Source organism: Zonotrichia leucophrys, chromosome 1A (assembly GCF_028769735.1).
Source record: "Zonotrichia leucophrys gambelii isolate GWCS_2022_RI chromosome 1A, RI_Zleu_2.0, whole genome shotgun sequence".
NCBI lineage: Eukaryota > Metazoa > Chordata > Aves > Passeriformes > Passerellidae > Zonotrichia > Zonotrichia leucophrys.
This window is the reverse complement of record NC_088170.1, coordinates 1,777,367-1,801,280: the sequence shown is the minus strand read 5'-3', so window position 1 is coordinate 1,801,280 and position 23,914 is coordinate 1,777,367. Positions and strand designations below refer to the sequence as shown.

Here is a 23,914-nt window from a genome sequence, read left to right as displayed (position 1 = left end):
CAAAAGACTTAACCGAGTGTATAACATGATAAATATGGGTAATCCTGCTGGTGGGATAACTACAAGGAATGATATTTTGGACCTTGTGGCAAAGGCTCTCCTGTGAGGGCCTCAGATTGAGTCTACAGACAGGTTTATGTATAGAAAAACTTTGAATTTAAAATTATTTGGGTTTGGAAATTGTGTATAGACTGCCTATTGATGCAAAGAAAAGTATTTAATGAACATGTCTAATTAATTATTACAAGAATAGGTGGTATGAATAGGCCCAGAGTCAGTGGTGGTTGGGGTGGGGCTGTGCCCAATCATCCCCAATTGGCCCCAGCTGTGCCCACAGGTGAGCAGCATTGACAGTAACAGCCATGCAGGGCACAGAGGGCACACAGGTGCAGGGCATCAGCAGCAGGGCACAAAAGCCTGGGCTGGGGGACAGGGAGGGCAGATACTGCAGCCTGCTGGAGTGAAAAGGTGCCACTGTGTGTGGGCAGGTGCCTGAAGCCTTCTGATAAGGTAAGGTGTTTTTTTGTTTGGGTTGAAGTTTTTCAAAAAGGTTTCATGTTCCTGTGTTTTGGTTAAAGCCTTCTGATGAGGTTTGGTGTTACTGTGTTTGGTTTGAAGCTTTCTGAAATTGTGTGGTGATGCTCTGTGTATTGGGGGCCATCCCAACTGTGATGTGTGCTGTGACAGTTTCCTATCAAAAATGACAAATCTAAAAAACAGAAGAGTCTTTGATTCCTGAGTTGTGGAAGAGTTTCCAGGTTTTTGAATCAAGCTTGATTTAGGTTCTCAACCAATGTTACTTTATTAACATATGTGCAGGACCTTAGTTTATATCTTATGAGGATGAGTTCTTCAACTACCTAGAGACTTTTTAGTAAACCTTGTAAACTAAATAATGTGGCAATGATGAGTAATCACTGGTATTTTCATGTGTTTTTAATGTTGATATTTCAATTGAAGAAATTTTTTAACCTTTCCCCACATTTTCATTGCTAAATTTCCCATTATTTTTTTTTTTGTAACTGGTAATCCATAGCTTGAGAAGCACAGAGACATTCAGTTTCTGTTTTAAACTCTAGTGTAGTGGAAGCAATAGTTGCAGAGCTTGGTGTGTGTCAGCTGATTGGGTGCTTACCCAGCATTTTGGGCACACAAAGTAGCACCTGTGCATCTGCAGTTTGCTTTTTGACTTATCACATTGTTTCAGCAGCAATAATGATAATTCCTGAACTCTGGTAGTACAACAAATATCCCATTCAGCCTCATCCTTGCTGGGATTATGGCAACCTCGGGCAGAGGAGAAGGGGGGAGGCAGGGAGTGATGACTTCTGTAGTTGTCCCAATGCCAAATGTGATGCAAGGGGTTGAAGTTAGTTTGCAAACATCTGTGAGCTGCACTTGAGGAAATGACAACTCTGCAGGTATCTGTTAAGGAGCACAACTAAAAGCACATTGCTCCCCTAGGGAGTCCTAAAGGAGATGTGGTAATACATTTTTTGTCATATGATATTATTTAATTTAATTAAATAGGCTAAAGGAGAAAAGGCCTGTCATGGTTTAGCCTCGGACAGCAACTAAGCACCACACAGCTGCTTGCTTCATTCCCAGTGGGGTAGGGGAGAGAACTGGAAGGGTAAAAGTGAGAAAATTCATGGATTTAAGAGTTAGAGCAAATGCTACGCGCACAAGCAAAGCAAAACAAGGTATTTTTTCCCCACATCCCAAGGGCAGGCAGGTGTTCAGCAACCTCCAGGAGAGCAGGGCTCCATCATGTGTAATGGTTACTCGGGGAGACAAAAGTGAACATCCTCTCTTCCTCCTCCTTCCCCAGCTTTATATGCTGAGCATGATCCATATGGTCTGGGACAATTGGTAAATTAGGGTCAGCTGTCCTGGCTGTGTCCCCTCCCAGCCTCCTGAACACCTTCAGTTCCCCACTGGCTCTGTGTGGGCAAGAGCTGGAACATCCCTGTGCTACCAACACTGCTTCCTGCATGAGGGCAAGTGGCCTAAAGAAGACCCCTTATTTTTGTAGCTACGTGAACCTACAGGTTACTCTTAAAACAGATTTAAGATTTACCTGTACGATTTCCCCCAGATTAGTTTCAGAAAACCCCAAAGGAATCTGTGCAGAGATGTAGCATAAAGATATATTTTCTTCTCTGCCTCTCCCCCTTTCTGATACAGCTGCTAAACCCTACATAGAGCTGGGCATTCTACCAGCAAACAGGTTGCAGTCCAAAGGACTTAATGGCCACACAGAATGTTAGATAAGCCTGGTCCTTCTGTGTGGCTGCATTTCTCTTCACAGAGAAAAGCAAGGCACAATTTCCCAAGCATATTTTCTGGGAATGGCAGCGAGAAAGAAAAAGCAATTCTTACCTCAATTGCTGTATCTGTGTTTGCTCACAAATGTAATACAATGTGGAAGATGGTTTACCTGAAGGGAATTGATAATTGGATTTTGGTTTGAGTATTTTGATTCACTGACCAATGTGTGTGTGTGTGTTGAGACTGTTGGCTCACAGTCACGGGATTTGGTTCAGTGCTTGTGCAGATTACTAGTGTAATATAGTATAGACTAATACAGTATAATAAAGTAATCAATTAGCCTGCTGATATCATGGAGTTCTCCTTGTCATTTCTTCCTGCTCAGGGGCACCTTGCTTTACTATACTTCTGTAAATCCATTTCATGCTGTGTTCAGAGAACATGCCATGTGTCTCAATCTGTTGTCACCTGGAGAAGATGTGGAGCCTTTCCCTTCTCAAAAGTCTGATGTTCTTCCATCCCCATTCCCACTCTGCATGTTCTCCTATTTCCTGTTCTCCTGCCTTATTGCTGCTAGACCAGGCTTTGAGTGGGAGTGAATCTTTGACCATCCTACCTCAAACCTTTGCTGCCCTGGCAGGCCTGGAGGGGTTTATGGATTTGATTTGTTTACATAACTCTAATGTAAAGATTGCTCTGTGAGAGTTCTCAGAGCATCCTGAGGAAAACCAGGAGTTCAGCTCCTCCTTCAGAGCCCTTTATAACTGATGTACTTTGGAAGAAAAGAGGTGGGATTTCTTCTCTTGTAGGCTATCTGGGAAAGTCTTACTTTCTCACAGTAAATACCAGAGCGCCTTTCATTTTTGACCACTGAGGTGGCTTGCTGACAGGACTGTGGTTTCTGGTGTATGTAGGAAATTCAGGCTGAAACTCATAACCTATCCTTTTCACTGTTATTACAGGAATAAATTTAAATAATATATATCTGTGTCAAATAAGTTGCATAGTTAAGCTCTTGCCTTGCTTTACTGCAGCATCTGGGATTCATCAAATTATTATACAGCTGGTTAGATGTAAAATACATTTGTGTACTCAGTGTGTGTGTTTTCTGTTTCTGTGAGCTGTTAGTGTTTTATTTTCTTTGTTTGAAATAAGCAAATATTTAATATTCTATATTTGGTTTGTATGGACACAGTTGAGTTTGGCAACTTCCCTCATCCTAACCAAATTTCTATTATGGAGAGAATTAAGTTGCATTTATAAAGTGAATCTATCATTAATTTGAGTCATTATGAGAAACAACAGGTAGATATGCAAAGACTAACATTATTCTATTTATCTGTTATTGGAAAGAAATCTTATTTAGCCTTCAAAGTATAACATCACTAGTTTGATTGTTACAGTTAAATTGCAAGTTATTTTGAATATATTTGTTAGAAGTAGAGAAGATTTGATCTCAGAAGCTGAACCAGATGGTGATCAGGGCAGCAGGGACTTGTGCTGCTCCAACCAGCCTGGCCTCTCTGATTTGAAAGCAGTACTTCAACACTGGTAATGCCAACTTCCATGACCTCAGTGCTCAGTGATGTTTTTCTTACAATCTTGCCATTTTTCAATCCCATAATTTTTAGAAGCCCTGATCATAATTTTGGAGTAGCTGAGTTTAGCAAAATGGATTTTCACCAGGGATAGTGATTAGAGAATAATTCTGAGGTCCAAATTGTTTTGACAACAGAGGGAAGGTTTCCTTGCTTTCTGCTTCTTATGAGGCTTAGAACGCTGCCAGTCTTTCCTAGAGCATTTCAGGTGTCCTGGTTGAGAGAAAAATGAAAAATGTCCTCACTTTGCCTGCAGTACTAAGTATTTTACTTGTCCTTGTGTTCATGAAACATTTTTGGTGCACTTCTGCTGAGTTCAGGAGGCTTTCATTGATTTTTGAGCTTCATGAAACAATGCCCTGCTGCCTTTGCCTCATTAACCCTAGGGTTAATTACTGTTAATAATTTTTCAGAGTGGTGTGGTAATGCAGCTTGTGTAGGTTCATGGTAAGGGATGTGCTGGCCATCAAGAAGATGATGGGGCTTGGGGGAGTCTTGGATGAGAATGCCAGCTCCTAAAGGCAGCTTGCTGTGGGATCACATGCCTTTTGTGCTGTGATGTGTTTGTTGACAAATGTGACATAAAGAAATTTAGGAGGAAAAAGAAACCACATTTTCTTAAAGTGTTTTAGATCACTTTGTGGTCTAACCACATGCTCAAAAACTTCCTGAGCTGGAAACAGTCTCCAGATGACCTACAGGCTTTAAAACTTACCAAAACAAAAAGTTCTCTGCCACAAAAGCATTCCGATGGTTGTACTCTGGTAGAAAACAGTTCCTCATCATATGTTTTAATACTGAAAAATGCACTGGTTCCTTGTCACCTTCTATTCTTCTGCAGAGAATACAAGGGTGTTATAGCTCAGCACAGCTTTTGCCTTTTGGGGTGGCTTTGTATCCACAGCAATAAATTGGGGCACACAGTAAAACATTTCGGCAACTTGCCAAATTACCTCCAGTGTCAGCCAGGCACAACTGTTTTTCTTGGCATCAATTTCAATGTGATTTAAACAGCAAAATGGACATTTCTAGCATCTCTTTGTAGAAACAGCAGTTTCAATGGAAAACTTTTATCTGCTGTGAATACGGGGAATAATTTACCACCATGTCAAATAGTAATTGCAATTTAACAATTCAATTTGTCTGTGATTTCAGTGGAGCTTTGAGCTACAGGATTTATGATTGACACTGATGTGGTAGAGCTTTTAGCTGATCTTTGCCACTTGAGCTTTCTTTTACAAGCTTCTGCACTGTTAGAGCAGTGACACTTCCCCATGAAAGGCACCACTGTACATTTCCATGGGGTTCTGGGTTTCTTTGAACATACTGAATTGTGCAGGCTTTGCTTCTCCTCTGCACCCGTGTGTCTGCTGGAGTCAGATGTAAAGGCACCTCATTTAGACTTACCTGGCTTTAAACCAAATCCCTTGGCACTGTAATCAAACCTCTGCACAGCCTGCATCACGTGCTGGAGAAACTGCTCTGCTCTCCTTGGAGCACATTGTTATCCACTCTGGAAGTGGCTGGTCTCAACCCAGTTGGGGAATGTTAATTATTCACACCTTTCATTACTGGGTGATATGCTCCTAACCAGCCAAATGTTCCCTGGAATGCAAGCCAACCTTTGGAACTTGGTTCTTTAGTTCTCCCAGTTCTACCCTGCAGCTCAAAGGGACCCTAATTGGGATGCTTGTTATGTTTGTATGAACTGAGGTTATAGTAAAGCAGGACTAAATGATCAAATTTTAAGCCTTTTTATCATGATATTGTAAAAGCATTCCCCTGTTAGAAGTACACTTGTGCTGCTTGTGCCACCATCTCTAAGCTTAAATAGGCAGAAATGTTCAAGATCTGTGCTCACATCTGCTATGACCTGCAACGCTTCCCTCTCTTGTTACAAGTACTCAGTTGATCTTCTCTCCTCATCTAAGATAAATATCTTTCAATACAGATCCCTCCAATCACAAGAATAATGAATATATTTTTTTGCCAGCTGGCCAGGGTTCATTCTGAAAGTCTCTCTCCTGGTCAACCAACTCAATAATTCTATAAGATTTACCTTTATGTGCTTCAAAGGTCTTTGTTTAGCTCAGTTTCACATGTGACTTCACATCTACTCCTGAAAATAAAACTTTTTTTTTTTTTTCAAAATTTGGGAGCTAAACTGAGAGACTTCAGCTTTTCTGTGATGTTCAATATTAGTAATTAAAAATAAACCAAAACAAATAATAAGTTTCAAGGTCAAAAGGAACTATTATTTTTCATTTTCAGCTGTCAGCTTTTAAATTTTAGGTTGTTGGTGAAGGTAGAAACCTGCATGATTTAGACCAATTATTTGTGGCTATTTTGAACACCTTAGGAATATTCTGTAGACTGCCAGCATTGAATGGAAATGTGTTAGAACTAAGAAGTCTTGTTCTTGGGGTCATTTTTATTTTTGCAGAAAACAGCCCTTGCTTTTTGTTGCTATAGGGAACAATCATTACTTCATTAAGGCTTGCACACCTGTAGAACTCCCTTCAAGGAGATGTTAAATATCCTTATTAGAGAAACACTAGAATCTTTTAGAGTAAAAGGCTAAGTATATTAAAAATTAGGCCAACAACATTTAATTAATAAAGCATGTAAAACTTAATGTTTGAAGAAAAATTAGTGGTTGGATGAACTGTACCTGAACCATGTAGTTCTAATACTGGCAATCCTTCAAGATGCTGTAAGGATTCTTTTAACATCTCTTTAGATTCTTACCAGCAAAATTTTGTAGGATGGTTCCTGAACTATCATGTGTTTCCTTTTGGAAGCCAAAAATGCTTTCAAAATTTATATATATAAATAACTTTTCTATAATATATTTCAATTTTCCTTGAATTTTATATCAGCTGTACTGTGAAGTCAACTAAAAGTTGGGCTGTAATGTCTGAGGAAAGAACATGCCTTCAGTGGCAGCTTAACTGGCTCCCAGCCTTCTTGATTTTCAGATTTATTGCACATAACACCTCAGTGGTTCTGCTGACGTCTCTGCCTGAACTTTGTGGTGTGTTTTTTTATACACTTTGTTATAGCTGAACACAATGGAGGTCTGGCTGGTTTACAATTGACTGTTCTCTCCAGAAAAATAAACAATACTGGTTAACTATTTCTTTCTGTGTAAAGATAAATCCCTAAACCCTATAAGCAATTCCTGGTTCTTTGTGCTGTGTGATACATCAGCCTGAATGAGAAAGTAGAGCAAGCAATCATGTTCACTTTTCTGCTTTCCTTCTTTTTTTTTTTTTTTTTTTTTAAATGAAAAATGTGGTTAGTCAATTAGAGTTTACTTTTTCAAACTTCATCTTTTTAGGGTATTATCTCACTAGGCAGATTCCGTGCTATTAGGGAACAAATGGACAAATGTATTGGCACCAACCCAGCTTGCCAGACTGGCCTTAATAACAATTTCTGTGTTAATTATCCTCACTCAATGCTACAAGTGCATGTTTTCTACTCACAAGGCTCTAGATCCCTACAGTTTATTGCTTTTGTCTCATCATAGACAATCCATGAGGATGGAAGCTCAGTGTCTTCCTGCAGTCTCTATCTGGAATATGTGCAAACAATTAAAATCTTTGGAAAATGACAAGTTCCATTACGAACATACTGCAAAACTCTTCAGCCTCAATGCCATTTGATTTTTCTTTTTGACAAAGTGGTGCTTTGGGTTTAATGCTTATTTCCTTTGTGAACTGATGAGCAATACATGTGGTTTTGTGTTACCCTGTGTAAATCAAATCAACACAACACTAATGAAATCCTTGAGCACTGTTCCCTTCTCTCATTTGGACTCCTCTTTTCCTCTGTGCTGAGTTTTTGCAGTGTAGAATTATAGGATGGCAAATGTGGAGCAGATATAAGAGCAAGTTTCAGTATCCCTCAAAAGAGAGGCTATGGAACAACTGACACAGAGCTTGCAGTCCTTGTTCTGAAAGTCCCAAAATCTTGCCATGCATGATTTCTTTTCTCTCTTCCTTATGCCATTGATATTCATAGCAAGGAACCTTCAGTGGAAAAAACCCCCATCATGTGTCTTCTCTTGCATTTTTTTTCTGCAGTGGGACCAAATGTGACTTTTTCCCTGAGTTCCCTTTTTATTTTGCCATTGATTCCAAGGCCTTAAACTAAATCCAGCCCTGACCTGAGACTTGTGAATTGTAACACACACCCTCAAGCAGACCAAGGGTCAAGCACACCCCTGTACAGTGGCTCAGAACAAACCTTATGATGTAAATGCCTCATAAATCCTGAAAAGATGAATTTTCTTTTTATGGGGATAAATTTTACCTAGCTCAAGGTACATCGTTCAGTATAGGTGTGGTTTGTGGAAAGATCTTTGAACTTTAATTGCAGTTAAGTTGAGAACAGTGCAGGTACAGATTGCAATCCTGTCTTTGTTATCCAGTAATCATAACACTAATTTGTTAAAGTTCAAAATAAATAAGTGTGACTTGCTGAAGTAGACATGAGATGTTGCTAGTGCAGATTTGCCATTGTTTGTGTGAGGCTGAGGTGAGTCACAAGTTCTGTAGGTATGAAAATGTACAATAACATGCATAAAAATGTGCCTAGTGTGGCTGCAGATAGTTATATTAGTTAGAAATTAATTACTATTAATTAATGCACCTGCAGCTATATTAACTGTAAGTAATACACAAAACCAGGTGCTATGGAGTTTTTTTCCTAAATGCATAGAAAGCCACCTCTGCTTGGGATGAATTCTGTTTTCTCCATGTCAGCTGTTTTAATCTTAAAACTCTGGAGTTCAAACTGTGTTTCTAGTTTACAACTGATCACAATCTCTAAGATTTTATATCCTTTACTATACAAACTGAATTCTGGTCTTATGTTCCTAGAGGAACTGCTTGTGGAAGCAAGATTTAAAATTTGTTTTGCATTAATATTTAAGCTTGAGATTAACATTTACACTAATGAATTGCAGATGCATGCTTTGGCTTAGGAGCTGGATATGGCAGGATCACCAGGCTGGCTGGAATAAATAAATTTAAAATTAAATAAACAGAATAACCAACAGGCAAATACTTCAAAAAACAGGCATTACTTGCCTGGATCTTGCAGACAATTTAGAAGATGAAGGCATTGTTGTGGTTTTACTTATTCTCACCTATTGTGTGGAGGTTTGTTGTTTGTTTGTTTGTGGCAATACGTTCAAACTAATCTCAGGTTATAGAGCCACAGACTCAGCGAAGTTAGAAAAGAACAAGTGGAGTCACCCAGAGCAGGTTGCCCAGCAGGATGCTGATACACTCAGGGGTTTAATGTCTTTAAAATCCACTCAAGTCTCTCTGGACACCAAAACAACCATCTTGTACACAGCTCACTCATCTGTTTTTCATGCAATCTATTTCCCCATTTCCCAGGACAGTAAGGAAGGGGTTAAAAGGTAAGGATGTGGTATCACCCCTGAGATCCAGCACTAGTGACTGGCTTCCACTTGGAATTTATGTGGCTCATGACACTCTTGTGGGCTCAGCCATTCAGCCAATTTTCAATCCCCCTTCCTGTTATGTACCTAACTTGTATTTAAACTACTTATCCAGGGTTGTGTTATGTGAGAGGGTGTCAAACACCATCCCTTGCTCTCCTGGCACCCACCAAGCTTGATCAAGCACTATGTACTCTTTGGAAATTCATCCTGACTGCTCCTGATAATCCTGGAATCCTTTTTCAGACACATGAAGAAAGTAAAGGTTATTTGCTTCACCAGTTTTGCAGGGATGCAGGTGAGGTTGAAAAACCTGCAGTTCTTTAGATCCTCCCTCTTTCTCTTTGTGAAGACAGAGATGGCATTTATTTCCATTCCTCAGGAAGCCCTTCCAGTTGCCAGAACCTTTCAGAGGTAATCAGGCAAGGCCATCAGCCTCAGCTCTCATGGCTGCATTCCATCAGATCCCAAGGACTTGTGTGTGCCCAGTGTGTTTAAGTGTTTCCTAACCTTCCCCTTCTCAACTGAGGGCAAGTCTTTTTTCCTCCAAAAATAAGTCTATTAAAAGGAAGATAGAGCACATGCTGCTATCAGTATTAAGCTCTTTGATTTTAATCTGATGGGGCATTTTGGTTTTCATTTTTTTCCCATCAGAGTGATCCTGGAAGGTGCTGAGCATCCAAAATTCCACTGGCAGCTTCTTGGCCTCTGAGCTCTCAACAGCATTTCACAGGATCAGCCTCTCCAAAATCACTTAGGAGTTTTGTGTGTAAAGTTGAGGAATGAATCTTGGAGATATGACATAGATTTTGTTTGTTATTTTAGGCCACTTTATACTTGATCTCTGATCTGATCTCCAAGGTCAGTGTTCTTCTCTTTTTAAAGATAAACAAGTTTGTATCCTTCTTTGGCCAGGACATCACATCTCCAAAGTATGTGTGACAGAGATGCAGTTTACATTTCATCTGCCCCAGCAGTTGGTTCTGACAGCTGCTGGGAGAGGAGCAGGGTGCTGCTCCCTGCCTTCCTCCATCATTGCTGTCATTCCTTCTTGCGGCAATGTCCTGGGAAAGTTTTCATCTGACCTGGGTAGGTGATAACACAGCGCTCACACTCATGTGAAAAAATGGTGATGCTCTTGTACCATCAGCAGGGTTTGACAGTTCCTGTCTTCCCTCCCTCTTGTGCTCTCTGCCATGAACATTCACACTCGGGGATATTCTTCAACTATTCCACACCAGGCTTTTAACAGTAAGAATTAGTGGCAATTTTCATATGTCTCAATATATTGATAGTGCAGCTTTTGTAATTTTTTTTGGTGGATTTTTTTGTTAAGCTTCTCTCATTTTTCAGCCCACAAATCACCACTTTCTCAAGTTCCCCATTGTTTGGTTCCCAGGACCAAAAAGTTAAGATAAAATCTTAGTAAAGTGAATTTTTGGTGGGAAATGTAAAATTGCAGAAACTGCCCAAATGGCAAAAAGTCTGCATATGTTCACAATTCATTGTGACTTGTTCTTTCAATATAGTATTGTATGTAATGTAATATTATTTTTTAAAAGTAGTGGTATAAAAGGGATCAAAATTGCAAAGTTCAAACTATGTGCTTTTTTGGGGGAAGGCTGAATAGGAATTCAAAGACACAAAAACCATTTTAATTTGATTTTATTCTGTTGAAATTTTATTGGAATTGGCACGCTAATTATAATAGTTTATCCCAGGGAAACAGATAATTTTTTACTTGTCATTATTGTATTGTCATTATCAGCATTTGCCGAGGTTTTTGCATTATTTTTCTGTGTTCTGATCGGTGAACAAGAAAATCTAGGAAAAATTGCCTATATTTACAAGGAATTTCATCCAGGCTCTGTAGCTTGTCCTTTCCCACTTCTCTCAGCTTTTAAAAGAAATCCTGGGTATGTTTCCAGAGGTCTTTTCTCTGGAACACTCTGCTGGGAAGAGCTGGCAATCTAAACAAAAGGGAGAAAGGGTAGAAATGTTAATGTCACCACTCTGCAATGGAGCTCTGATAAACACACAGGAGTCACCAATTGACCCTGGGCCAGAGCCAGAACTGAACCCTGTGACCCAGTCAGTCCCTGGGCGCAGCACCATAAAATCCTCTTTTGCTCAGGGGCTTTGCCATAGGTGGCAGTAAAAACTGAACAATTGGCTGTTTATTTCCTTGTGGTGGTTTACATCTCTCACCTGTAGCACCAGCACTGAAATTAACTAAGAGTCGCCACATTGAATGAAGCCATTGTCTCAGACACAGTCTCTTTAACCACTTAGAAACATTTATTTTTATTATTAAGATACATGACATGACACAGTTTTCTTAAATCCCATAAATATTCCTGGTCTGAGAAAAGTACTTAATGAAATGGTGGCCCCTACTCCAAATGGTAAATAAGTTTATTTCTCTACTACAGAAAGATGCCATTGTAGTGAACAAAGGAACTTCCTTTTATTCTTTGTGAGCTGCAGGAGGCTAAACAATCTATTGCATTATAAACTGGACTCACACACAGATATTCACATACACTGCAAAAGAATTCATGCTTTGTCTGGAGGAAAATGAAGTCCCAGAGGTAATTTCTGGACTGTGTGGGAAATAATGCCTCCTGCAGAAAATTTATAGCTATGATTGTTTAATTGAAATGAGAAATATAGTGGTAAATGTTTTAACAAAAGCATTCAATTGTTTCATGTTTTTCAGCTGACTCCTACCACTGCTAATTTATAGAAATCATAAATCCTGGACAGAGTTTCAGGTCACTTCACAGGCACTAGTTTGACTAAATTCAATATATTGTTTTAATCACATCATAAATTTACTCATGGATCATGCATTTAATTTGAACTTATTCCTGCTCTACATTGAAAAGAATAGATTTGATACCAAATTTCATAAAACATAATTTGGGAATGGCACTAGTAAATACAAGAAATGTTTATTTCTGTGTATGACTGGCAGTAAGGGTTGTCTGAGAAACAGCAGATTATTTGTCCTGAGATGGCCTTTTCCACCTGTATTTAGAAAAAAAGTGAATATTATAGTATAATATATAGAATTATATATTATGGTGCCTACTGCAGAGCCCAAGGCACCATTCAGTTCTTGTCCTGGGCTGATGCTGGCAGCCTCCTCACATGACCCTGCTGTGCTTGGGCTTCAAATTGATCAGACATGGTTTTAGTTCTGAGGCCCCTGTTCCCTGCAGGAACTGCCCTTGGCAGGCTCAGCCTGATGAATTCTCTCATCTGTTGGCATGAATTTACAGTATGGATAAGCACTGTGTTCATCTGCCTGGAAAAGGGGCAACTCAGACATGAAATTCAACTTTCTACTAATTTTCTTGAATCAGAGCCGAGCATAATTTTTTTTTTTTTCCTGGAAAGAACAAGGTGTGGTTTCCCAACCTGACTGCAACAAAAAAAAAAAAAACCCCACCAAGAAAACAACAAACTTTCTGACATGTCTTTTTCTCTGCTTATCTCAGAGTCCTTCACAAGCTTTCAGGGAGGTGTATTAAACCCCATGGTCTTACTTTTACTGTCCTTCCCCTTTCCAGCTGTTCTTGCCTTCTGAGGTCTCTGATAATGTTTCTTTGGAGTTTTGGGGGGATTATCAGCAGGTGCACAATTTCCTTTTTTGCTCTAGCTAAAGGAGCATTAATGCCTGTTCCACAGCAGCTGGGAGCCAAAGCTTATAAAGCCCATTGAGCTGGGTGCATGCTAATGGCAGATAAGGGTAGGTTAGTGATTGCTATTTCTTTGGCTTAATTGATAATAGGAATAATTGAGAGTGAAGATAAAATTTAACCCTTTGGACTTATGTAAATTTGAGAGACTGCATTGTTTTCATCTACTGACTCTTTCTGATGAGGTGAATTTTATCTCTTAGGATAAAAAAAAATGATCCCAGCAGTAACACTGAGGAAAACTCCTGTGAAATGCAGAGGGGGAAAAAAAAGCCTTGTATGCCCTTTAGAGCCTCTGTCCCTTTTTCCTCAAGTCGGAATCCACTTTTCCTTTGCCTAAGACTGCCATGAAACAATGAGAAGCTCAAGGCAGTTGTGGTCTTGCAGTCACCATTTAAGGGATGTTGGGAGTCAGAGAGAAGCACTAAATTGCTTGCCTAGTGATAAACCAAAGCTATCATTCACTGCATGGGTTTTGGACCAGAAAAGGGGCTTGTATTAACTTTGTGCTTGCAGAGATTCCTCATAGTATGGCTTTTTAAATGCATTTAAATCCCTTGCCCTTAACCAGTGGTGCCCAGAGCAGATTTTATGGTTTGCTTTGAGGAGAGCTGAAAACAGTAGATGAATGATGCAGATACAACCAGGTATTTCCCTGCAAAATATCTATCCATCTATAGCTATTCAACTTCTCCTGTTGAGTTTAAACTAATAATTTAAAGATAACCATCAGGCATTTTTCAGCAAACCCCTCACTGAAACAATTGCATGTTTCATAGTTTCCAAAAGCTTCCACAAAAGTCAGCAGATTTATGATTTAAAGAAAAACACCCTATCACATTCAACAGCTTGTAAAAACATACTTCCTCCCCAGTTAGGCATTCCCTGATCACAGTGTAATCTTTTTAAAGGGCAATTACTGGATAGGAACTTTTTAAAATGTTTAGTTGAAGGTTTCTTGTTGTCTCAGTGAATTGTTCACGCTGAGCATGTACTTCTGTTTGCTCTTGAGGTGCACTTGAGCTGCACTTGCTGACAGTATTAAACACAAGCTCAGTGCAAACAGCTTGTGAAAAAAATCTGACTTTTAGCAAAGAAGAAACAATCCTCAGCCCCTGAAAACACAGGAACTTGTGTAGAAATTCATCATCACTTCTGTTGTAACTCAGCAGCCTTTTGGGGCTGATCTGTGCTTTTGAGAACTGGTCCTCACCTCATGGGGTCACAGTTCCTCCCTCTTGGGCTTGGGAATCAGAGTTGCGAGCAGATCTGGAAAAGGGGCAGTTCTTTCCTCCCCAGGTAGCAAATGCAGCCTTCTAGGTAGGATTATTGCCATGATATTCAGTTTTTCACTTGGAGACTGAAAGTGACATGAGGAAAATTCAGAGCTAGAGCCAACCCAGTGTCTGGTTAAAGTTAGGGTGTAAAGTTAATATCTTCTTAATATCATCATCATCTTGCTCTTACCTTAAAAAAAGTGATATTTTACTTACACAGCCAGTCTCCATTTTCCTAAAGCATGTATTTCCCAGTTATGGTCCCAATGTTCCCCTGTCCCTAGGGAACTGAGTCTGCTTCAGTCAAAAAATGGCAGCAATGTTTGAACTTGCTCATATGGATTGGCTAAAAAAAACCCAGTGAAATCAAAAATGTTTTCAGTTGCTCAGCAAACCATCCCCATATAATGCTGCATACTACTTAGGAATATAACCACAGGAAAATCTGGAAGCTGGGAGATTTCTCAGAAAACATAACTGGACTCTATTCAACTTATTCTCTGACATACCTTTAAATATTCAGTTATGTAATAAATGTGGTCAGTAATTATTTGTTGAAATGGTTTATGTGTGTGTTGGAAAGTGGCACTTCATCAGAACCACAACTTTTTTTTTTTTTCTGAAATATTACTCCAGTTTCAATAAAACTTTCAACAAGAGAGATATTTTAAATGCAAGGCAGAATTTGGTGGGCCTGGAACTGGAGTTGGTAGCTGGGGATGTCCATCCAGGAAAAGTTGTTAATCCAGAAAAATGTGATAACAGAAACAAATTAGTGCGCAAGGAAATTAAAAGACAATGCATAGCAATGGGAAGACAAATGTAATGGAACAGATTTCCAATTGAAATAGGAAAAATACTCATGTGATAAGGCACAGATTCTTATTTAGTTAATAAGGGCTTCATGTGCTTCTGTTTGCGAAAGAGGTGATGTGTGTGTTTGCCTCTAATTGCAGAGAGGGAAAGGGAGACATTGTCAGGCCCATTCCATTCTTGTATTTTTAAAAATTTTTAAATTTTTAAAAAGTTCAAAATTGTTGTTTTCTTCTTGCTGCCATATGGTACCAGGCTTTGGGCTTAGGGTGAGATGGAATGATAAAACTGTTACCTTCACAAATTGGTTTGTAAGCTCAAGCTTCATACAAGCATTCAGTTAGTTGCCCAAATAGAGACTAAGTCATGCTATCTAAATATTTTGCCTTTTAATGAAGTTGCATTCATAGTTATGGTGACATTTCTCAATTTAACAAAGCCTAGGAAAGGGAAAAATGTGACAAAAAGCTGGTGTGAGAGGCAGAAATTATCAACATAAGAATCCTATAATGCTTAGAATGATATTCAGCAGCAAAAGATTCTTTAGTTTCTCTTTTCTGTCTTTTCTGGTCTGAAATATCTGCAAAATTTTAAAAAGTACTGCATCATATTTTTACCAGGGAATCTGAAAATCTTGAAAAGCCTAGTTAAAAGTGCAATAAGGCACTTTCTATTCCTTTAAAGTAATAGACAGAATTAAGAACATGTCATTTATTGCTCAGTGTTAGAAATTAATAAAACCAACTTGGTGTTCTTAAAAAAAAAAGAATGGTATTTGGAGAAGTTATGTTGCAGTGGGTCACAGTGAATGTAATTGTCATCACTAAATCAAAGATGATTCTAAAATTAAATTTCAGGTTTACAAATTTTAGGCTTCTAAGAGAACATGAAATCGTTTCAGTTTTAAGAGAGCAATAGAAAATTGTAGATTGTTTGATTAAGGACCTTGGAGATGTTCTTGTTCCCCAGAAAGAGGTCCCTGGGCTCAGGGCAATACATAATCAGGCTTTTGAAAAGTCATTGTGCTTTTTAAAAGGGCAATGGTAACAAAACTAAAGAACCCAAAAAAATGCCTGGGCCACCAGTTCTGGAGGTGAGTTCTCCCAGAACCCTTGCTACAGCGCAGGAGAACTGCAATTCCATTTTTGTGCTAAATATTAACAGCAGTACCAGAGTTCCTGACTCTCTGAGATGTTGACAATGTGACTCCAGAGGTGATATATGTGTTCCAGCCGTTTGGGCTTTTGACCTTTTCAATATTTGTTTGCCATTTCATTCTCTCACCTATAACCCGGAGATTTATGGCAGAGCAAACTTATTAATCCTAACAACCATATTTTCATTTGGAAGCTGGACTGACTGTCAATAAACATCAAAAGGACTCCCTGGCTTTCAGGGAACACCTGTGAAAAGAGAGGGCTTGTGCGTCACAGGGCACTGCTGGAGTGAAGCATTTATTTATTTATTATTATTTATGTTTATTGTGCTGCAGTTATCACTGGGAAACCTGGCAGGGCTCCTCACACTCTGGAGAGCTGAATACAAACTTCTTCAAGGGGTATTTTTGTGTGTTTGTGTGTGTTCTTGGCAAGGTTTCAGCAAGGTCTCCATCTTTTTTATTAATCAAAAGCAATTTTAAGGGCTGAGTCTGCAGCTCCTCCAAAGACAAAGAGTCTTTACAAAGCTGACTGGAGCTGGTTTTGGTGAATAAGCTCTGGCCATGGACACGGGCCAGAGCCCATTAAAGTCAACTGTGATCTTTCCACTGACTCCTGAGTGTTCTGCCTCACATCCTTGGGGCAGAATGCTGCCACTGTGAGTCACATGAATATATTTTGCCCCACAATTAATTAAAATTAATTGGATTAATGAACCTACACATGAGATCAAAATGGTAATCAATATGAGAGTGACCGATTAGCAGTGAATGTTGTCATTGCCATAGATACTCCAGATTTTACATTTATTCCTTGCCCTTTGTGTTATTTTATGTTCAAGAAGTAACGATTCTAATTTGTAATTATCCTGCTTGCTTGCATTTGCAGTGTCTATTCTTATAATGTTTGTGCATCAATTTGTGAGGTTTAGTTGGAGATGAAACTGCTATTCTGTTCTTTAGCAGAATTGTCCTGTGTCTGAGCTAGATGTCACCTCCTCTGCTTTTCCCTAGAAATTCTCCAGGAAGATCAGGTAGGTGCTGTACACCTCTCTATATCTTATCTATCTATATCTTTTTCAATTTTTAGCAGTTTACTGAAGAAGGGAATTGGATGATATTGCAGAAACTTATAAAATTTAAGGGTTTTATAATTACAAACATAATGTTGAAATAAGTGGCCTGAGCTTCAAACATGGTGAATAATATAAATTTTTGTATCTGAATGGATTAAAAAAAAAAATAGACTTTTTTTATTGAAGATTAAGAATCTTGGCAAGAAAAACAGATTTGACAAGCTGATTTCAGATTTGACAAGCTGATTTTTCCATCTGTGTTGAAGGATTTCTAGGTGCCACTCTTAAAGGAATGAAGGTTGGTCCTCTTTGGTGCTAACAATATAGGTACTCATCCACCTCTAAAACTATTCCAAATATTTTTTTCCCTTATTATGCTGTTTACAAACAGCTTAAATGCAGCATCAGCCATGAAGAAATTCATTGGCCATTGCCACCCATTCTCCAAATGGTATCCCAAGTGAAATGCATGTTTTTAGGGAGTTTCCTCCTGGGCAGAGGGGGTTGTCCTGCTGTTCCAAGTCATCCAGCTGGCTTCCATGGCCCTGCCACCTTTTCCCTTTTCCATGGAGGTGACTCCAGCACACAGCAGCATTCCCAATTGCTCAGGTCCATGGTGTGACTCCAGTGCAGGTGGCACCTGTCTCTGGAGCACCTGAACCACTCCACACTCACACTTTGAACCCTCCACACTGCCCTGACCTGCCTGCCAAAGATTGCCATCCCATCCAGCAATAATATTTGATGACATCCGCTTCTGGTTATAAACAATTTGCCACAAAACCAAAAAGTACCGGCTGTTCTCAGAACCTTCTTATTTTTCCTTCCTGCAAATTCATGCTTCCTTAATCTTCCTAGTTGTTTTTTTTTCTTAATCAGTTTCTTTTTCAAGCATTTAATTTATGAGTTTATGAGTTTATTAATTTTCCAAGAACTTTTGCTAGTAGCATGATTTGCCTGTGTTTTTCCAACAGGAAATGAAATCAAGATTGGTGAATGATGCCAATTGTCAAAACTTTATTAACTTTTCTCTGAAAAGCATTTCTCTGCTGTTGAGGTTTACCACCTGTGCTCTCAGTCCTGAAGATGGTTTTCTGTGAGGACTTGGCAAAATCTCCTCCCAGCACTCCACCTCTGTGTGACATAGGGATAATGTCTTATCCAGCCTAGAAAAAACTGAGTTGAAAGTGGAAATAGGAAGTCTGATAATGGAGATGAAAACTGTTGCAGCTGAGCAAGATCTTGGAGCCTTGAGGTTTTTACAAATTAGCTTTTGATGACCAGTTCATCATTCTCAACAGTTAAAAAAAAAAAGTTAGAATGTGACAGAATCCTTCACTCAGTTTTTACTCAGACAATAACTGGATTTTCAGCCAGAGCTTGCTTATGTGCATGCTGAGCAAAAACTATTAGGGGTCCCTAGAGGGGTAAATAATTTTTTACTGTCATCTGTGAGAGTGTCTTCTGTGACCATCCACTGCATTGGATGGGTTGGATTGAGTCCTACAAGAAGAGTAGAAAAGGCAAACAAACCCCAAAATTAAATATTACATTACTCAATGGAAATCTGCTTTCAAGTGATTTCAGGGTTTTCAGAATGGCAGTTGTTTATCCAGCTGGATAGTACAAAATGTCTCCTTTTGCCCAGATATTACTAGAAAAATCATCTTTATTTCCTAAAACATGTTAGTTCTACTGTGAAGTCTTTGGAGTTTTGTTGGTTGGTTTTTTTGGGTTTTTTTGCTTTTTTTTTCATTCTTTTCTTAGAGTTATCCTTTATGGAATTAATATTAATCTACTGATAGATGCAAAAGGACAGAGTGGTGTCCAGGGAGAGTGCAGAGGAGGTGGTCAGCAATACAGCAGTGGCAAGGTTTGAAGTTTTGGGAGTGCTGATAGATGGACAAGAGCAATATCACAGTGACAGGAGAGCTTTTTTTGGAAAACTCCTCAACAGCAGTGTACTGGCTTTACTAAGGCAAACTAAAGGAGTTATTAATTGGAGCCATGTGTATCCATGACAAAATAAAAGGAAAAAATGTTTGAAGGAGAGAGAGAATCAAATGGGAAGATTGGGTCTAACACATCTTTAATGTGATGGTGACAAGCCTGAGTGAATTCACTGGGACCTGAAGAATAATCTAAACCAGCTTTAAGTAAGGTTCTGAAATTGAAAACTATAAAGTTTAGCTTATGGACTGATACACAAATTGATGGCTCTTTGAGGGTTTGGCATCAAGCCATCCAAGTCCTGAATCTGCAGCAGATGGTGAGGGTGTTGCAACTCTCAATCTGCTAGAGGTAATATTACAAAAAAAAATTTAGAATAGACTTATAGTAAAAATCTTAAAGTGCTACTTTTTCTTCCTGACACCCTCAGAAACAGGGAAAATATGAATACAAGCACTGGTCTTTCCTTCCACCAGGGAGCTTTTCTTGTCTTTACTGGATTGACTCACAAAGTGTCTTTTTATAACAGGTTATTTTGATTGCATTTTCTGTGTACAAAACCTTCTTCTGTAAAATGTGTGTGAATTTGCATTCCTGGTTTATTATATGCCTGTTGCAGTTCTTAGTGGGCCTATAATGTTTACAGGGTGGAAATAAGAGAGAACTTGTTTGCAGTACTGTATTCTTTGTGTGATTTGACAGAGAATTAGGGCAGGTTGGTTTGGGTGTGGGAGTTGTGCATGCTGTTATTACATCTACAGGGGGGAAAATCTTTGGAGCTCTATATAAGCAAAGTCAGGGTTTTGATGGCAGTGTGTGGAAATTCACATTTTCTCTCCACCAGAAATTTCTTCACATTTGCTCTTCACCAGAAATTTCTTTCTCCTCTAAGTTTTGGGGAAAAGCCATGCAGGAAGTAATATTTTTTTTCCATACCAGTGGATCCCAAAACACCTTATAAAAGCATACATTTGTAGCAAAACAAATCTGCCTCTGTAAGGGCTGCAGCAAAAACCACCATTGCACAGCAGACTTGCAGACACAAGAATGTTTTCCTGTCCCAGACTTTTTTATCCTTATTAAAACAGCTTACATTATCATTGTACCACAGACATAACCAGAGTTGTTGAGGTTTGCCAATTAATTTCGTTAGAATAACCTAAGTTAAGGAGGTAACATCAGATTTACCACTCTGGGTTGTACCAAGGATGTCTGGAGCAGTTGAAGCAGTGCAATAGAGAAATGAATTGAGCCCTTTCTCGACAGAGCTGGTTTTTAGTGACTTTCACTGTTATAAAATTGAATGACGCATTTGTGAATTACGAATTATGGAATTAAGCATTGCAGTTTTGTGTAGCTCATACTTTAAGGGCTACCTCTACTGTTAAGTTAGAAAGAATCTCCTTGAAAAAACACATTTCAGTCTGACTAATGTTTCATAGGAAGCAGAGACTGTGCCATAGGGGTTTTTATGTGGAACAGAACCTATTAAGCACCTCATGATGTGGAGGCAATTCCAATTACACGAACAGAATTTTCTAGATTTACTGGCAAAGTTACATTTCAGTGTTACAACAAGTGGCCACCGGTGTACTTCCAAGCCAGAACAGCATTCAAGTAGACCCACCCTGGTAATTTTCTAGCCTGGGTTTGGAGGCAGTTACTTGGAATTCCACATCCAGTAAAAAAGGCAATAACAACTCGCCCATTTCTTCTTCCTACTTCAACAGTATTGTCTTTCTGGAAAACCTCCCCTTGTAGCTCAAAGCTATATTAAAGGAAAATCGCCAACATAATCTTCTTTTTAATCTGAATCATATCTCCTTTTAGGAATGCACTGAAAGCCAGTAAGTGCTGGTTCGTTTTGGTCTCCATGACGCACACGAGCTAGGGCAGAGCTGAGCAGCTGCAGTGAACCCACTGCTGAGCTGGGCCAATAGATTGCTCCATCCTCCAAGCAGATGTTTCTCTTTTACACTCCTGGAGCTCTTGCAGACCATATCCCTTCCCAAGAGAAAACACCAGCACAGTTGGAAGCTGGGAGGGCTCATCTCAACAACAGAAGCAAGGTGCCAGCAGCATCAGCCACAGTTTGTTAATAAAAATCCATGAACAGAACAGCAACTGCATTTTGTTTTAGCTTGTTTAAAAGAAAACCCACATGAAAAACACTTTTTCTTCTCTGTGTGGCCCTCTTAGTTGTAGTGTTTCTTTGTCCTATAGTAATAGAGTTCTGTGTGAGACAAGAGGAAATTAATCTCTTGCTATTTGCCTCACTGTTGCTCTGTCAGTCATAAAATGAGAGAGAAAACAGTTTGTGTAAATATTCATTGTTAAAATCCACATCACATGTAATAATTGATACTCTGACTGTGCCTAGGTAAAAATAAGGAGAACTCCATTGTGCTTTGAGAGCAGACTGGGTTTGATTTGAGTCTTATACCTGGAAGAACCTCTTCTAGTGTCAATCCATTCATATTTGTTTGTGATGCTGTAAGAAGAGAGAAATGCTCATTATTTTTCTCCAGGGGAGGATGACAATGAACAGAGCTAGGCTTCTATGTTAGACTTTGAATAAGAATTGTTTCCAATTCCTTGAAACATTCTCTTTCTTCTTGGGACTTGTACATCCGTCTTTGTCTAGTCAATAGTTTTGAGAGCTGCTTTTAAAATGATAATTAATGCTGGGGTTCTTATGCAAATGTGACCTGAAACCTGGAGAGCCAAATTTCATAGAAAGGACATACAAGACAGGAAACTGGGGAACAGTTTGTGTTGCTTCATTTCTGTTTTCCAGAAGCAGTGGCAAAGAATTGAATCTCTTCTCTTGGAGAAAATGTTTTAAACTTCTGGAACAAAAATGTCTCTACCTCTGTCTCTGGGTTTGTTTTTGGTTGTTCTTTTCATATTATAACATAGTTGAGTTCAGACTTTATTTGGCTTCTACAATACGCATTTCTTCCTGGAGAAATACAGTGAGGAGATGTGCTAAGGATTTGATTTGTTGGCAAGAAGATAAGAGTGAGGAAAATTTAATATATTAGTGTCAGATTCCTCCCTTTCAAAGCATTTAGGGAAGGTAGAGCACCCAGAAAAACCTCGCCACAAAATGGGAACTGCTCTGGGCAGCTTTCTGCTCATTTTTCTTGCTCTTCATGTTGAGTTTTCAGGCAGGTAACCCTTATTAGCCATCCGAAGTCCCACAACACCACAAGCATTACACTGTGGCCATCAGCACCAGCTGTAAGGTTTTTTTGCCCTGATGAAACCTCGGTCACTGATATTGAGTAGGGAAATGAGCAGTTTCCATTATAGTACAATTGAAAGGGAATGGCAAACAACACTGTATCTCACATTTCATTGGCTGCACAGAAGTGTTGGCTTTTAATAACATCTTCTTAAGATTATTTATATAGTTTATTTGCCATTATCCATATCAGTTCATGCCCTTTGTGTATTTTAGATAACATTGTTGTGCTTCCTTTGACTTAACATTTGGTGTGCTGTGAACTTGCCAATAGTGAGAGCATATTGTGCTTCCCTCTGTCTGATCCTTTCCCCAGGCTGTTTATTAAGGAACAACTCATTATTAGAGGTTGTAAATCCAGCTTTTACACTGGAGGTCTCTGCAGCTACACTTGCAGGGGCTCTTTGCCTGTGCTTCTTCTGTTTAAAATTATATAGATTGTTTAAATGCTGAGAAATCATGGCAGAGTGAAATGAAACAAGTCGGGCAAAGCTCAGCACCTTTTTCTGACTGGTTCTGGGAGACTGTGCAGTGGGCAAACCTGAATTCCCCTAGAGGCTGATTTTGGTCAGTTCTGGGAGCTAGGCTTGGTTTTCTCTAGAAAAGTGGCCACCCACATGAGCTTTAATCAGATCCCAGCTCCTTCTGCCAGCTGTATGGCTCTCCTGACAGTTCTGGAGCAGGATCCATGAAGATCCATTTAATACACTAACCAGAGCAGCCTCCTGGGAACCTGTACTATTGAAGAGCTGAACCCAAAAGAGTGTATAGAAAAAATCCTAAGCTGTCGTCTAGTTGCAGCTAAACACTTGCAAAAAAACCCCAGGAATTAATATTGGCTAGATTGCTAATGACCTGCTGATGCTGATTGCTAATGATTAAAAATGTAAGCATAAGGAAGAAAAGATGCTTTCACACCCTACAAAATCTAAGTAACAGCTGTGGCTGCAGAAAGGTTCCTGAGTAGATAGGATGCAAACTATTGCAGTTCACCCTGCCTGCCTAAAAGCAAATGAAAAAAAAAAAGCATCAAGGGCAGAAAACAGCTCTTCCCAGAGTACAGGCATCTATGAACCATCAGAGTGGCCTCTAAACTCATCTGACCTTCCAGTCATTTGGGAGTCAAGCCCCTGTAAAGGATTAGTTCAGCCTCCTAAGATCTGTGAGGATTAGGAGAAGTATTGTGGTTTTGAGTTTTGGAATTTTTTCCCTCCTTCTGGATCTTAGAATACACATTAATTCAATGGCCAAATCATAACTGTGAGACGGTGGAACTCTTGCTTGTGCTGACAGCGAGGCACATGGCTTTTTTATATTTTGTTTTCAGTTTCTAGTGTTAAAAAACA

General features: G+C 39.2%; 1 long non-coding RNA gene across 2 annotated transcripts; it reads left to right on the top strand.

The window, feature by feature from the left end:
* The first annotated feature begins 440 nt into the window (after positions 1–440).
* On the top strand, positions 441–21,723 carry LOC135456297 (uncharacterized). Of its 2 annotated transcripts, none has more exons than XR_010442497.1 (3): positions 441–510; positions 17,259–17,329; positions 21,152–21,723. It is a non-coding gene; the product is annotated as an uncharacterized LOC135456297 (long non-coding RNA). The 2 variants fall into 2 exon arrangements; XR_010442498.1 differs by having other exon boundaries at positions 455–510; positions 17,262–17,329; positions 21,152–21,471.
* Positions 21,724–23,914: the final 2,191 nt, after the last annotated feature.